This window comes from Schistocerca serialis, chromosome 12 (assembly GCF_023864345.2).
Source record: "Schistocerca serialis cubense isolate TAMUIC-IGC-003099 chromosome 12, iqSchSeri2.2, whole genome shotgun sequence".
Taxonomy (NCBI): domain Eukaryota; kingdom Metazoa; phylum Arthropoda; class Insecta; order Orthoptera; family Acrididae; genus Schistocerca; species Schistocerca serialis.
Window position 1 is genome coordinate 139,903,353 of NC_064649.1, and position 11,887 is coordinate 139,915,239.

An 11,887-nucleotide genomic window follows, 5' to 3' on the forward strand; every position below is an offset into this window, starting at 1 on the left:
AAAGCCCACTTGATGGGCAAATAAAAATTGCAGCCTTGTAGTGTGATCACCATGCTGTGAGAAAACAAAGATTTACTACACTTTGGAGATAAAATGCTACATTCTTATATGAACTTGAAAGAACATTCTCTCAAACACTATAAATCCTGAGTACATACCAATAGAAGAACAACTTGTCCTCTCCTGCTGGCCCCCCCATCCCACCCCCCTCTCGTGGGCAACATGCTGCTGGTGGTGTGTCATTTCCACCAAAAGCCCACTTGATGGGCAAATAAAAATTGCAGCCTTGTAGTGCGATCACCCTGCTGTGAGAAAACAAAGATTCACTACACTTTGGATTGAAATTATACATTCTTATATGAGCTTGAAAGAACATTCTTTCAACACTATAAAACCTGACTACATACCAATAGAAGAACAACTTGTCCTCTCCTGCTCGCTCCCCCATCCCACCCCCCTCTCTTGGACAACATGCTGCTGGTGGTGTGTCATTTCCACCAAAAGCCCACTTGATGGGCAAATAAAAATTGCAGCCTTGTAGTGTGATCACCCTGCTGTGAGAAAACAAAGATTTACTACACTTTGGAAATAAAATGCTACATTCTTATATGAACTTGAAACAACATTCTTTCAAACACTATAAAGCCTGAGTACATACCAATAGAGGAACAACTTGTCCTCTACTAATCGCCCCCCCATCCCACCCCCCTCTCGTGGACAACATGCTGCTGGTGGTGTGTCATTTTGACCAAAAGCCCACTTGATGGGCAAATAAAAATTGCAGCCTTGTAGTGCGATCACCCTGCTGTGAGAAAACAAAGATTTACTACACTTTGGAAATGAAAAGCTACATTCTTATATGAACTTGAAAGAACCTTCTTTAAAACACTATAAAGCCTGAGTACATACCAATAGAAGAACAACTTGTCCTCTCCTGCTCGCCCCCCCCATCCCACCCCCCTCTCGTGGACAGCATGCTGCTGGTGGTGTGTCATTTCCACTAAAAGCCCACTTGATGGGCAAATAAAAACTGCAGCCTTGTAGTGCGATCACCCTGCTGTGAGAAAACAAAAATTTACTATACTTTGGAAATAAAATGCTACATTCTTATATGAACTTGAAAGAACATTCATTCAATCACTATAAATCCTGAGTACATACCAATAGATGAACAACTTGTCCCCTCCTGCTCACCCCCCCATCCCACCCCCCTCTCGTGGACAACATGCTGCTGGTGGTGTGTCATTTCCACCAAAAGCCCACTTGATGGGCAAATAAAAATTGCAGCCTTGTAGTGTGATCACCCTGCTGTGACAAAGCAAAGATTTACTACACTTTGGAAATAAAATGCTACATTCTTATATGAACTTGAAAGAACATTCTTTCAAACACTATAAAGCCTGAGTACATACCAATAGAAGAACAACTTCTCCTCTCCTGCTCGCCCCCCCATCCCACCCCCCTCTCGTGGACAACATGCTGCTGGTGGTGTGTCATTTCCACCAAAAGCCCACTTGATGGGCAAATAAAAATTGCAGCCTTGTAGTGCGATCACCCTGCTGTGAGAAAACAAAGATTTACTACACTTTGGAAATAAAATGCTACATTCTTATATGAACTTGAAACAACATTCTTTCAAACACTATAAAGCCTGAGTACATACCAATAGAGGAACAACTTGTCCTCTACTAATCGCCCCCCCATCCCACCCCCCTCTCGTGGACAACATGCTGCTGGTGGTGTGTCATTTTGACCAAAAGCCCACTTGATGGGCAAATAAAAATTGCAGTCTTGTAGTGCGATCACCCTGCTGTGAGAAAACAAAGATTTACTACACTTTGGAAATGAAAAGCTACATTCTTATATGAACTTGAAAGAACATTCATTAAAACACTATAAAGCCTGAGTACATACCAATAGAAGAACAACTTGTCCTCTCCTGCTCGCCCCCCCATCCCACCCCCCTGTCGTGGACAACATGCTGCTGGTGGTGTGTCATTTCCACCAAAAGCCCACTTGATGGGCAAATAAAAATTGCAGCCTTGTAGTGCGATCACCCTGCTGTGAGAAAACAAAGATTTAATACACTTTGGAAATAAAATGCTACATTTTCATATGAACTTGAAAGAACATTCTTTCAAACACTATAAATCCTGAGTACATACCAATAGACGAACAACATGTCCTCTCCTGCTCGCCCCTCATCCCACCCCCCTCTCGTGGGCAACATGCTGCTGGTGGTGTGTCATTTCCACTAAAAGCCCACTTGATGGGCAAATAAAAACTGCAGCCTTGTAGTGCGATCACCCTGCTGTGAGAAAACAAAAATTTACTATACTTTGGAAATAAAATGCTACATTCTTATATGAACTTGAAAGAACATTCATTCAATCACTATAAATCCTGAGTACATACCAATAGAAGAACAACTTGTCCCCTCCTGCTCACCCCCCCATCCCACCCCCCTCTCGTGGACAACATGCTGCTGGTGGTGTGTCATTTCCACCAAAAGCCCACTTGATGGGCAAATAAAAATTGCAGCCTTGTAGTGTGATCACCCTGCTGTGACAAAGCAAAGATTTACTACACTTTGGAAATAAAATGCTACATTCTTATATGAACTTGAAAGAACATTCTTTCAAACACTATAAAGCCTGAGTACATACCAATAGAAGAACAACTTCTCCTCTCCTGCTCGCCCCCACATCCCACCCCCCTCTCGTGGACAACATGCTGCTGGTGGTGTGTCATTTCCACCAAAAGCCCACTTGATGGGTAAATAAAAATTGCAGCCTTGTAGTGCGATCACCCTGCTGTGAGAAAACAGAGATTTACTACACTTAGGAAATAAAATGCTACATTCTTATATGAACTTGAAAGAACATTCTTTCAAACACTATAAAGCCTGAGTACATACCAATAGAAGAAGAACTTGTCCTCTCCTGCTCGCCCCCCCATCCCACACCCATCTCGTGGACAACATGCTGCTGGTGGTGTGTCATTTCCACCAAAAGCTCACTTGATGGGCAAATAAAAATTGCAGCCTTGTAGTGCGATCACCCTGCTGTGAGAAAACAAAGATTTACAACACTTTTGAAATAAAATGCTACATTCTTATATGAACTTGAAAGAACATTCTTTCAAACTCTATAAAGCCTGAGTACATACCAATTGAAGAACAACATGTCCTCTCCTGCTCGCCCCCCCCATCCCACCCACCTCTCATGGACAACATGCTGATGGTGGTGTGTCATTTCCACCAAAACCCCACTTGATGGGCAAATAAAAATTGCAGCCTTGTAGTGCGATCACCCTGCTGTGAGAAAACAAAGATTTACTACACATTGGAAACAAAATGCTACATTCTTATATGAACTTGAAAGAACATTCTTTCAAACACTATAAAGTCGGAGTACATACCAATAGAAGAACAACTTGTCTTCTCCTGCTCGCCCCCCCATCTCACCTCCCTCTCGTGGACAACATGCTGCTGGTGGTGTGTCATTTCCACCAAAAGCCCGCTTGATGGGCAAATAAAAATTGCAGCCTTGTAGTGCGATCACCCTGCTGTGAGAAAACATAGATTTACTACACTTTGGAAATAAAATGCTACATTCTTATATGAACTTGAAAGAACATTCTTTCAAACACTATACAGCCTGAGTACATACCAATAGAAGAACAACTTGTCCTCTTACGCTTGCACTCCCCTCCCCCCCCCACACCACCCTCTCGTGGACAACATGCTGCTGGCGGTGTGTCACTTCCACCAAAAGCCCACTTGATGGGCACATAAAAATTGCAGCCTTGTACTGCGATCGCCCTGCTGTGAGAAAACAAAGATTTACTGCACTTTGGAAATAAAATGCTACATTCTTATATGAACCTGAAAGAACATTTTTTCAAACACTATAAAGCCTGAGTACATATCAATAGAAGAACAACTTGTCCTCTCCTGCTCGCTCCCCCATCCCACCCCCCTCTCGTGGACAACATGCTGCTGGTGGTGTGTCATTTCCACCAAAAGCCCACTTGATGGACAAATAAAAATTGCAGCCTTGTAGTGCGATCACCCTGCTGTGACAAAACAAAGATTTACTACACTTTGGAAATAAAATGCTACATTCTAATATGAACTTGAAAGAACATTCTTTCAAACACTATAAAGCCTGAGTATATACCAATAGAAGAACAACTTGTCCTTTCCTGCTCGCCCCCCCATACCACCCCTCTCTCGTGGGCAACATGCTGCTGGTGGTGTGTCATTTCCACCAAAAGCAGACTCCATGGGCAAATAAAAATTGCAGCCTTGTAGTGCGATCACCCTGCTGTGAGAAAACAAAGATTTACTACACTTTGGAAATAAAATGCTACATTCTTATATGAACTAGAAAGAACATTCTTTCAAACACTATAAAGCCTGAGTACATTCCAATAGAAGAACAACTTGTCCTCTCCTGCTCGACCCCCCATCCCACCCCCCCCTCTCGTGGACAGCATGCTGCTGGTGGTGTGTCATTCCCACCAAAAGCCCACTTGATGGGCAAATAAAAATTGCAGCCTTGTACTGCGATCACCCTGCTGTGAGAAAACAAAGATTTACTACACTTTGGAAATAAAATGCTACATTCTTATATGAACTTGAAAGAACATTCTTTCAAACACTATAAAGCCTGAGTACATACCAATAGAACAACAACTTGTCCTCTTACGCTCTCCCCCCCATTTGTCGTTTCCACCAAAAGCCCACTTGATGGGCAAATAAAAATTGAAGCCTTGTAGTGCGATCACCCTGCTGTGAGAAAACAAAGATTTACTACACTTCGGAAATAAAATGCTACATTCTTATATGAACTTGAAAGAACATTCTTTCAAACACTATAAAGCCTGAGTACATTCCAATATAAGAACAACTTGTCCTCTCCTGCTCGCCCCCCCATCCCACCCCCCTCTCGTGGACAACATGCTGCTGGTGGTGTGTCATTTCCAATAAAATCCCACTTGATGGGCAAATAAAAATTGCAGCCTTGTAGTGCGATCACCCTGCTGTGAGAAAACAAAGATTTACTACACTTTGGAAATAAAATGCTACATTCTTATATGAACTTGAAAGAACATTCTTTCAAACACTATAAAGCCTGAGTACATACCAATAGAAAAACAACTTGTCCTCTTACGCTCGCCCCCCATCCCACCCCCTTCTCGTGGACAACATGCTGCTGGTGGTGTGTCATTTCCACCAAAAGCTCACTTGATGGGCAAATAAAAACTGCAGCCTTGTAGTGCCATCACCCTGCTGTGAGAAAACAAAGATTTACTACACTTTGGAAATAAAATGCTTCATTCTTATATGAACTTGAAAGAACATTCTTTAAAACACTATAAAGCCTGAGTACATACCAATAGAAGAACAACTGGTCCTCTCCTGCTCGCCCCCCCTTCCCACCCCCCTCTCGTGGGCAACATGCTGCTGGTGGTGTGTCATTTCCACCAAAAGCCCACTTGATGGACAAATAAAAATTGCAGCCTTGTACTGCGATCACCCTGCTGTGAGAAAACAAAGATTTACTACACTTTGGAAATAAAATGCTACATTCTTATATGAACTAGAAAGAACTTTCTTTCAAACACTATAAAGCCTGAGTACATTCCAATAGAAGAACAACTTGTCCTCTCCTGCTCGACCCCCCATCCCACCCCCCCTCTCGTGGACAACATGCTGCTGGTGGTGTGTCATTCCCACCAAAAGCCCACTTGATGGGCAAATAAAAATTGCAGCCTTGTAGTGCGATCACCCTGCTGTGAGAAAACAAAGATTTACTACACATTGGAAACAAAATGCTACATTCTTATATGAACTTGAAAGAACATTCTTTCAAACACTATAAAGCCGGAGTACATACCAATAGAAGAACAACTTGCCTTCTCCTGCTCGCCCCCCCATCTCACCTCCCTCTCGTGGACAACATGCTGCTGGTGGTGTGTCATTTCCACCAAAAGCCCGCTTGATGGGCAAATAAAAATTGCAGCCTTGTAGTGCGATCACCCTGCTGTGAGAAAACATAGATTTACTACACTTTGGAAATAAAATGCTACATTCTTATATGAACTTGAAAGAACATTCTTTCAAACACTATACAGCCTGAGTACATACCAATAGAAGAACAACTTGTCCTCTTACGCTTGCACTCCCCTCCCCCCCCCCCCACACCACCCTCTCGTGGACAACATGCTGCTGGCGGTGTGTCACTTCCACCAAAAGCCCACTTGATGGGCAAATAAAAATTGCAGCCTTGTACTGCGATCGCCCTGCTGTGAGAAAACAAAGATTTACTGCACTTTGGAAATAAAATGCTACATTCTTATATGAACCTGAAAGAACATTTTTTCAAACACTATAAAGCCTGAGTACATATCAATAGGAGAACAACTTGTCCTCTCCTGCTCGCTCCCCCATCCCACCCCCCTCTCGTGGACAACATGCTGCTGGTGGTGTGTCATTTCCACCAAAAGCCCACTTGATGGACAAATAAAAATTGCAGCCTTGTAGTGCGATCACCCTGCTGTGACAAAACAAAGATTTACTACACTTTGGAAATAAAATGCTACATTCTAATATGAACTTGAAAGAACATTCTTTCAAACACTATAAAGCCTGAGTATATACCAATAGAAGAACAACTTGTCCTTTCCTGCTCGCCCCCCCATACCACCCCTCTCTCGTGGGCAACATGCTGCTGGTGGTGTGTCATTTCCACCAAAAGCCCACTTGATGGACAAATAAAAATTGCAGCCTTGTAGTGCGATCACCCTGCTGTGACAAAACAAAGATTTACCACACTTTGGAAATAAAATGCTACATTCTAATATGAACTTGAAAGAACATTCTTTCAAACACTATAAAGCCTGAGTATATACCAATAGAAGAACAACTTGTCCTTTCCTGCTCGCCCCCCCATACCACCCCTCTCTCGTGGGCAACATGCTGCTGGTGGTGTGTCATTTCCACCAAAAGCAGACTCCATGGGCAAATAAAAATTGCAGCCTTGTAGTGCGATCACCCTGCTGTGAGAAAACCAAGATTTACTACACTTTGGAAATAAAATGCTACATTCTTATATGAACTAGAAAGAACATTCTTTCAAACACTATAAAGCCTGAGTACATTCCAATAGAAGAACAACTTGTCCTCTCCTGCTCGACCCCCCATCCCACCCCCCCTCTCGTGGACAGCATGCTGCTGGTGGTGTGTCATTCCCACCAAAAGCCCACTTGATGGGCAAATAAAAATTGCAGCCTTGTACTGCGATCACCCTGCTGTGAGAAAACAAAGATTTACTACACTTTGGAAATAAAATGCTACATTCTTATATGAACTTGAAAGAACATTCTTTCAAACACTATAAAGCCTGAGTACATACCAATAGAACAACAACTTGTCCTCTTACGCTCTCCCCCCCATTTGTCGTTTCCACCAAAAGCCCACTTGATGGGCAAATAAAAATTGTAGCCTTGTACTGCGATCGCCCTGCTGTGAGAAAACAAAGATTTACTGCCCTTTGGAAATAAAATGCTACATTCTTATATGAACCTGAATACACATTTTTTCAAACACTATAAAGCCTGAGTACATACCAATAGAAAAACAACTTGTCCTCTTACGCTCGCCCCCCCATCCCACCCCCCTCTCGTGGACAACATGCTGCTGGTGGTGTGTCATTTCCACCAAAAGCCCACTTGATGGGCAAATAAAAATTGCAGCCTTGTAGTGCGATCACCCTGCTGTGAGAAAACAAAGATTTACTACACTTTGGAAATAAAATGCTACATTCTTATATGAACTTGAAAGAACATTCTTTCAAACACTATAAAGCCTGAGTACATACCAATAGAACAACAACTTGTCCTCTTACGCTCTCCCCCCCCATTTGTCGTTTCCACCAAAAGCCCACTTGATGGGCAAATAAAAATTGAAGCCTTGTAGTGCGATCACCCTGCTGTGAGAAAACAAAGATTTACTACACTTTGGAAATAAAATGCTACATTCTTATATGAACTTGAAAGAACATTCTTTCAAACACTATAAAGCCTGAGTACATTCCAATAGAAGAACAACTTGTCCTCTCCTGCTCGCCCCCCCATCCCACCCCCCTCTCGTGGACAACATGCTGCTGGTGGTGTGTCATTTCCAATAAAAGCCCACTTGATGGGCAAATAAAAATTGCAGCCTTGTAGTGCGATCACCCTGCTGTGAGAAAACAAAGATTTACTACACTTTGGAAATAAAATGCTACATTCTTATATGAACTTGAAACAACATTCTTTCAAACACTATAAAGCCTGAGTACATACCAATAGAAGAACAACTTGTCCTCTACTAATCGCCCCCCCATCCCACCCCCCTCTCGTGGACAACATGCTGCTGGTGGTGTGTCATTTTGACCAAAAGCCCACTTGATGGGCAAATAAAAATTGCAGCCTTGTAGTGCGATCACCCTGCTGTGAGAAAACAAAGATTTACTACACTTTGGAAATGAAAAGCTACATTCGTATATGAACTTGAAAGAACATTCTTTAAAACACTATAAAGCCTGAGTACATACCAATAGAAGAACAACTTGTCCTCTCCTGCTCGCCCCCCCATCCCACCCCACTCTCGTGGACAACATGCTGCTGGTGGTGTGTCATTTCCACCAAAAGCCCGCTTGATGGGCAAATAAAAATTGCAGCCTTGTAGTGCGATCACCCTGCTGTGAGAAAACATAGATTTACTACACTTTGGAAATAAAATGCTACATTCTTATATGAACTTGAAAGAACATTCTTTCAAACACTATACAGCCTGAGTACATACCAATAGAAGAACAACTTGTCCTCTTACGCTTGCACTCCCCTCCCCCCCCCACACCACCCTCTCGTGGACAACATGCTGCTGGCGGTGTGTCACTTCCACCAAAAGCCCACTTGATGGGCAAATAAAAATTGCAGCCTTGTACTGCGATCACCCTGCTGTGAGAAAACAAAGATTTACTACACTTTGGAAATAAAATGCTACATTCTTATATGAACTTGAAAGAACATTCTTTCAAACACTATAAAGCCTGAGTACATACCAATAGAACAACAACTTGTCCTCTTACGCTCTCCCCCCCATTTGTCGTTTCCACCAAAAGCCCACTTGATGGGCAAATAAAAATTGTAGCCTTGTACTGCGATCGCCCTGCTGTGAGAAAACAAAGATTTACTGCCCTTTGGAAATAAAATGCTACATTCTTATATGAACCTGAATACACATTTTTTCAAACACTATAAAGCCTGAGTACATACCAATAGAAAAACAACTTGTCCTCTTACGCTCGCCCCCCCATCCCACCCCCCTCTCGTGGACAACATGCTGCTGGTGATGTGTCATTTCCACCAAAAGCCCACTTGATGGGCAAATAAAAATTGCAGCCTTGTACTGCGATCACCCTGCTGTGAGAAAACAAAGATTTACTACACTTTGGAAATAAAATGCTACATTCTTATATGAACTTGAAAGAACATTCTTTCAAACACTATAAAGCCTGAGTACATACCAATAGAACAACAACTTGTCCTCTTACGCTCTCCCCCCCCATTTGTCGTTTCCACCAAAAGCCCACTTGATAGGCAAATAAAAATTGAAGCTTTGTAGTGCGATCACCCTGCTGTGAGAAAACAAAGATTTACTACACTTTGGAAATAAAATGCTACATTCTTATATGAACTTGAAAGAACATTCTTTCAAACACTATAAAGCCTGAGTACATTCCAATAGAAGAACAACTTGTCCTCTCCTGCTCGCCCCCCCATCCCACCCCCCTCTCGTGGACAACATGCTGCTGGTGGTGTGTCATTTCCAATAAAAGCCCACTTGATGGGCAAATAAAAATTGCAGCCTTGTAGTGCGATCACCCTGCTGTGAGAAAACAAAGATTTACTACACTTTGGAAATAAAATGCTACATTCTTATATGAACTTGAAACAACATTCTTTCAAACACTATAAAGCCTGAGTACATACCAATAGAAGAACAACTTGTCCTCTACTAATCGCCCCCCCATCCCACCCCCCTCTCGTGGACAACATGCTGCTGGTGGTGTGTCATTTTGACCAAAAGCCCACTTGATGGGCAAATAAAAATTGCAGCCTTGTAGTGCGATCACCCTGCTGTGAGAAAACAAAGATTTACTACACTTTGGAAATGAAAAGCTACATTCGTATATGAACTTGTAAGAACATTCTTTAAAACACTATAAAGCCTGAGTACATCCCAATAGAAGAACAACTTGTCCTCTCCTGCTCGCCCCCCCATCCCACCCCACTCTCGTGGACAACATGCTGCTGGTGGTGTGTCATTTCCACCAAAAGCCCACTTGATGGGCAAATAAAAATTGCAGCCTTGTAGTGCGATCACCCTGCTGTGAGAAATCAAAGATTTAATACACTTTGGAAATAAAATGCTACATTTTCATATGAACTTGAAAGAACTTTCTTTCAAACACTATAAATCCTGAGTACATACCAATAGAAGAACAACATGTCCTCTCCTGCTCGCCCCTCATCCCACCCCCCTCTCGTGGGCAACATGCTGCTGGTGGTGTGTCATTTCCACTAAAAGCCCACTTGATGGGCAAATAAAAACTGCAGCCTTGTAGTGCGATCACCCTGCTGTGAGAAAACAAAAATTTACCATACTTTGGAAATAAAATGCTACATTCTTATATGAACTTGAAAGAAAATTCATTCAATCACTATAAATCCTGAGTACATACCAATAGAAGAACAACTTGTCCCCTCCTGCTGACCCCCCCATCCCACCCCCCTCTCGTGGACAACATGCTGCTGGTGGTGTGTCATTTCCACCAAAAGCCCACTTGATGGGCAAATAAAAATTGCAGGATTGTAGTGCGATCACCCTGCTGTTACAAAGCAAAGATTTACTACACTTTGGAAATAAAATGCTACATTCTTATATGAACTTGAAAGAACATTCTTTCAAACACTATAAAGCCTGAGTACATACCAATAGAAGAACAACTTGTCCTCTCCTGCTCGCCCCCCCATCCAACACCCATCTCGTGGACAACATGCTGCTGGTGGTGTGTCATTTCCACCAAAAGCTCACTTGATGGGCAAATAAAAATTGCAGCCTTGTAGTGCGATCACCCTGCTTTGAGAAAACAAAGATTTACAACACTTTTGAAATAAAATGCTACATTCTTATATGAACTTGAAAGAACATTCTTTCAAACACTATAAAGCCTGAGTACATACCAATAGAAGAACAGCTTGTCCCTTCCTGCTCCCCCACCCCATCGCACCCCCATCTCGTGGACAACATGCTGCTGGTGGTGTGTCATTTCCACCAAAAGCCAACTTGATGGGCAAATAAAAATTGCAGCCTTGTAGTGCGATCGCCCTACTGTGAGAAAACAAAGATATACTACACTTTGGAAATAAAATGCTACATTCTTATATGAACTTGAAAGAACATTCTTTCAAACTCTATAAAGCCTGAGTACATACCAATTGAAGAACAACATGTCCTCTCCTGCTCGCCCCCCCATCCCACACCCATCTCGTGGACAACATGCTGCTGGTGGTGTGTCATTTCCACCAAAAGCTCACTTGATGGGCAAATAAAAATTGCAGCCTTGTAGTGCGATCACCCTGCTTTGAGAAAACAAAGATTTACAACACTTTTGAAATAAAATGCTACATTCTTATATGAACTTGAAAGAACATTCTTTCAAACACTATAAAGCCTGAGTACATACCAATAGAAGAACAGCTTGTCCCTTCCTGCTCCCCCACCCCATCGCACCCCCATCTCGTGGACAACATGCTGCTGGTGGTGTGTCAT

The 11,887-nt window shown here is 42.5% G+C and overlaps 1 long non-coding RNA gene across 1 annotated transcript; it reads right to left on the reverse strand.

Moving 5' to 3' along the window:
• Positions 1-10,921: 10,921 nt before the first annotated feature.
• On the reverse strand, positions 10,922-11,335 carry LOC126428195 (uncharacterized). Its single transcript, XR_007576791.1, has 3 exons — positions 11,299-11,335; positions 11,048-11,194; positions 10,922-10,940 (listed from the first exon to the last, which is right to left on the reverse strand). It is a non-coding gene; the product is annotated as an uncharacterized LOC126428195 (long non-coding RNA).
• Between the last annotated feature and the right edge of the window lie 552 nt (positions 11,336-11,887).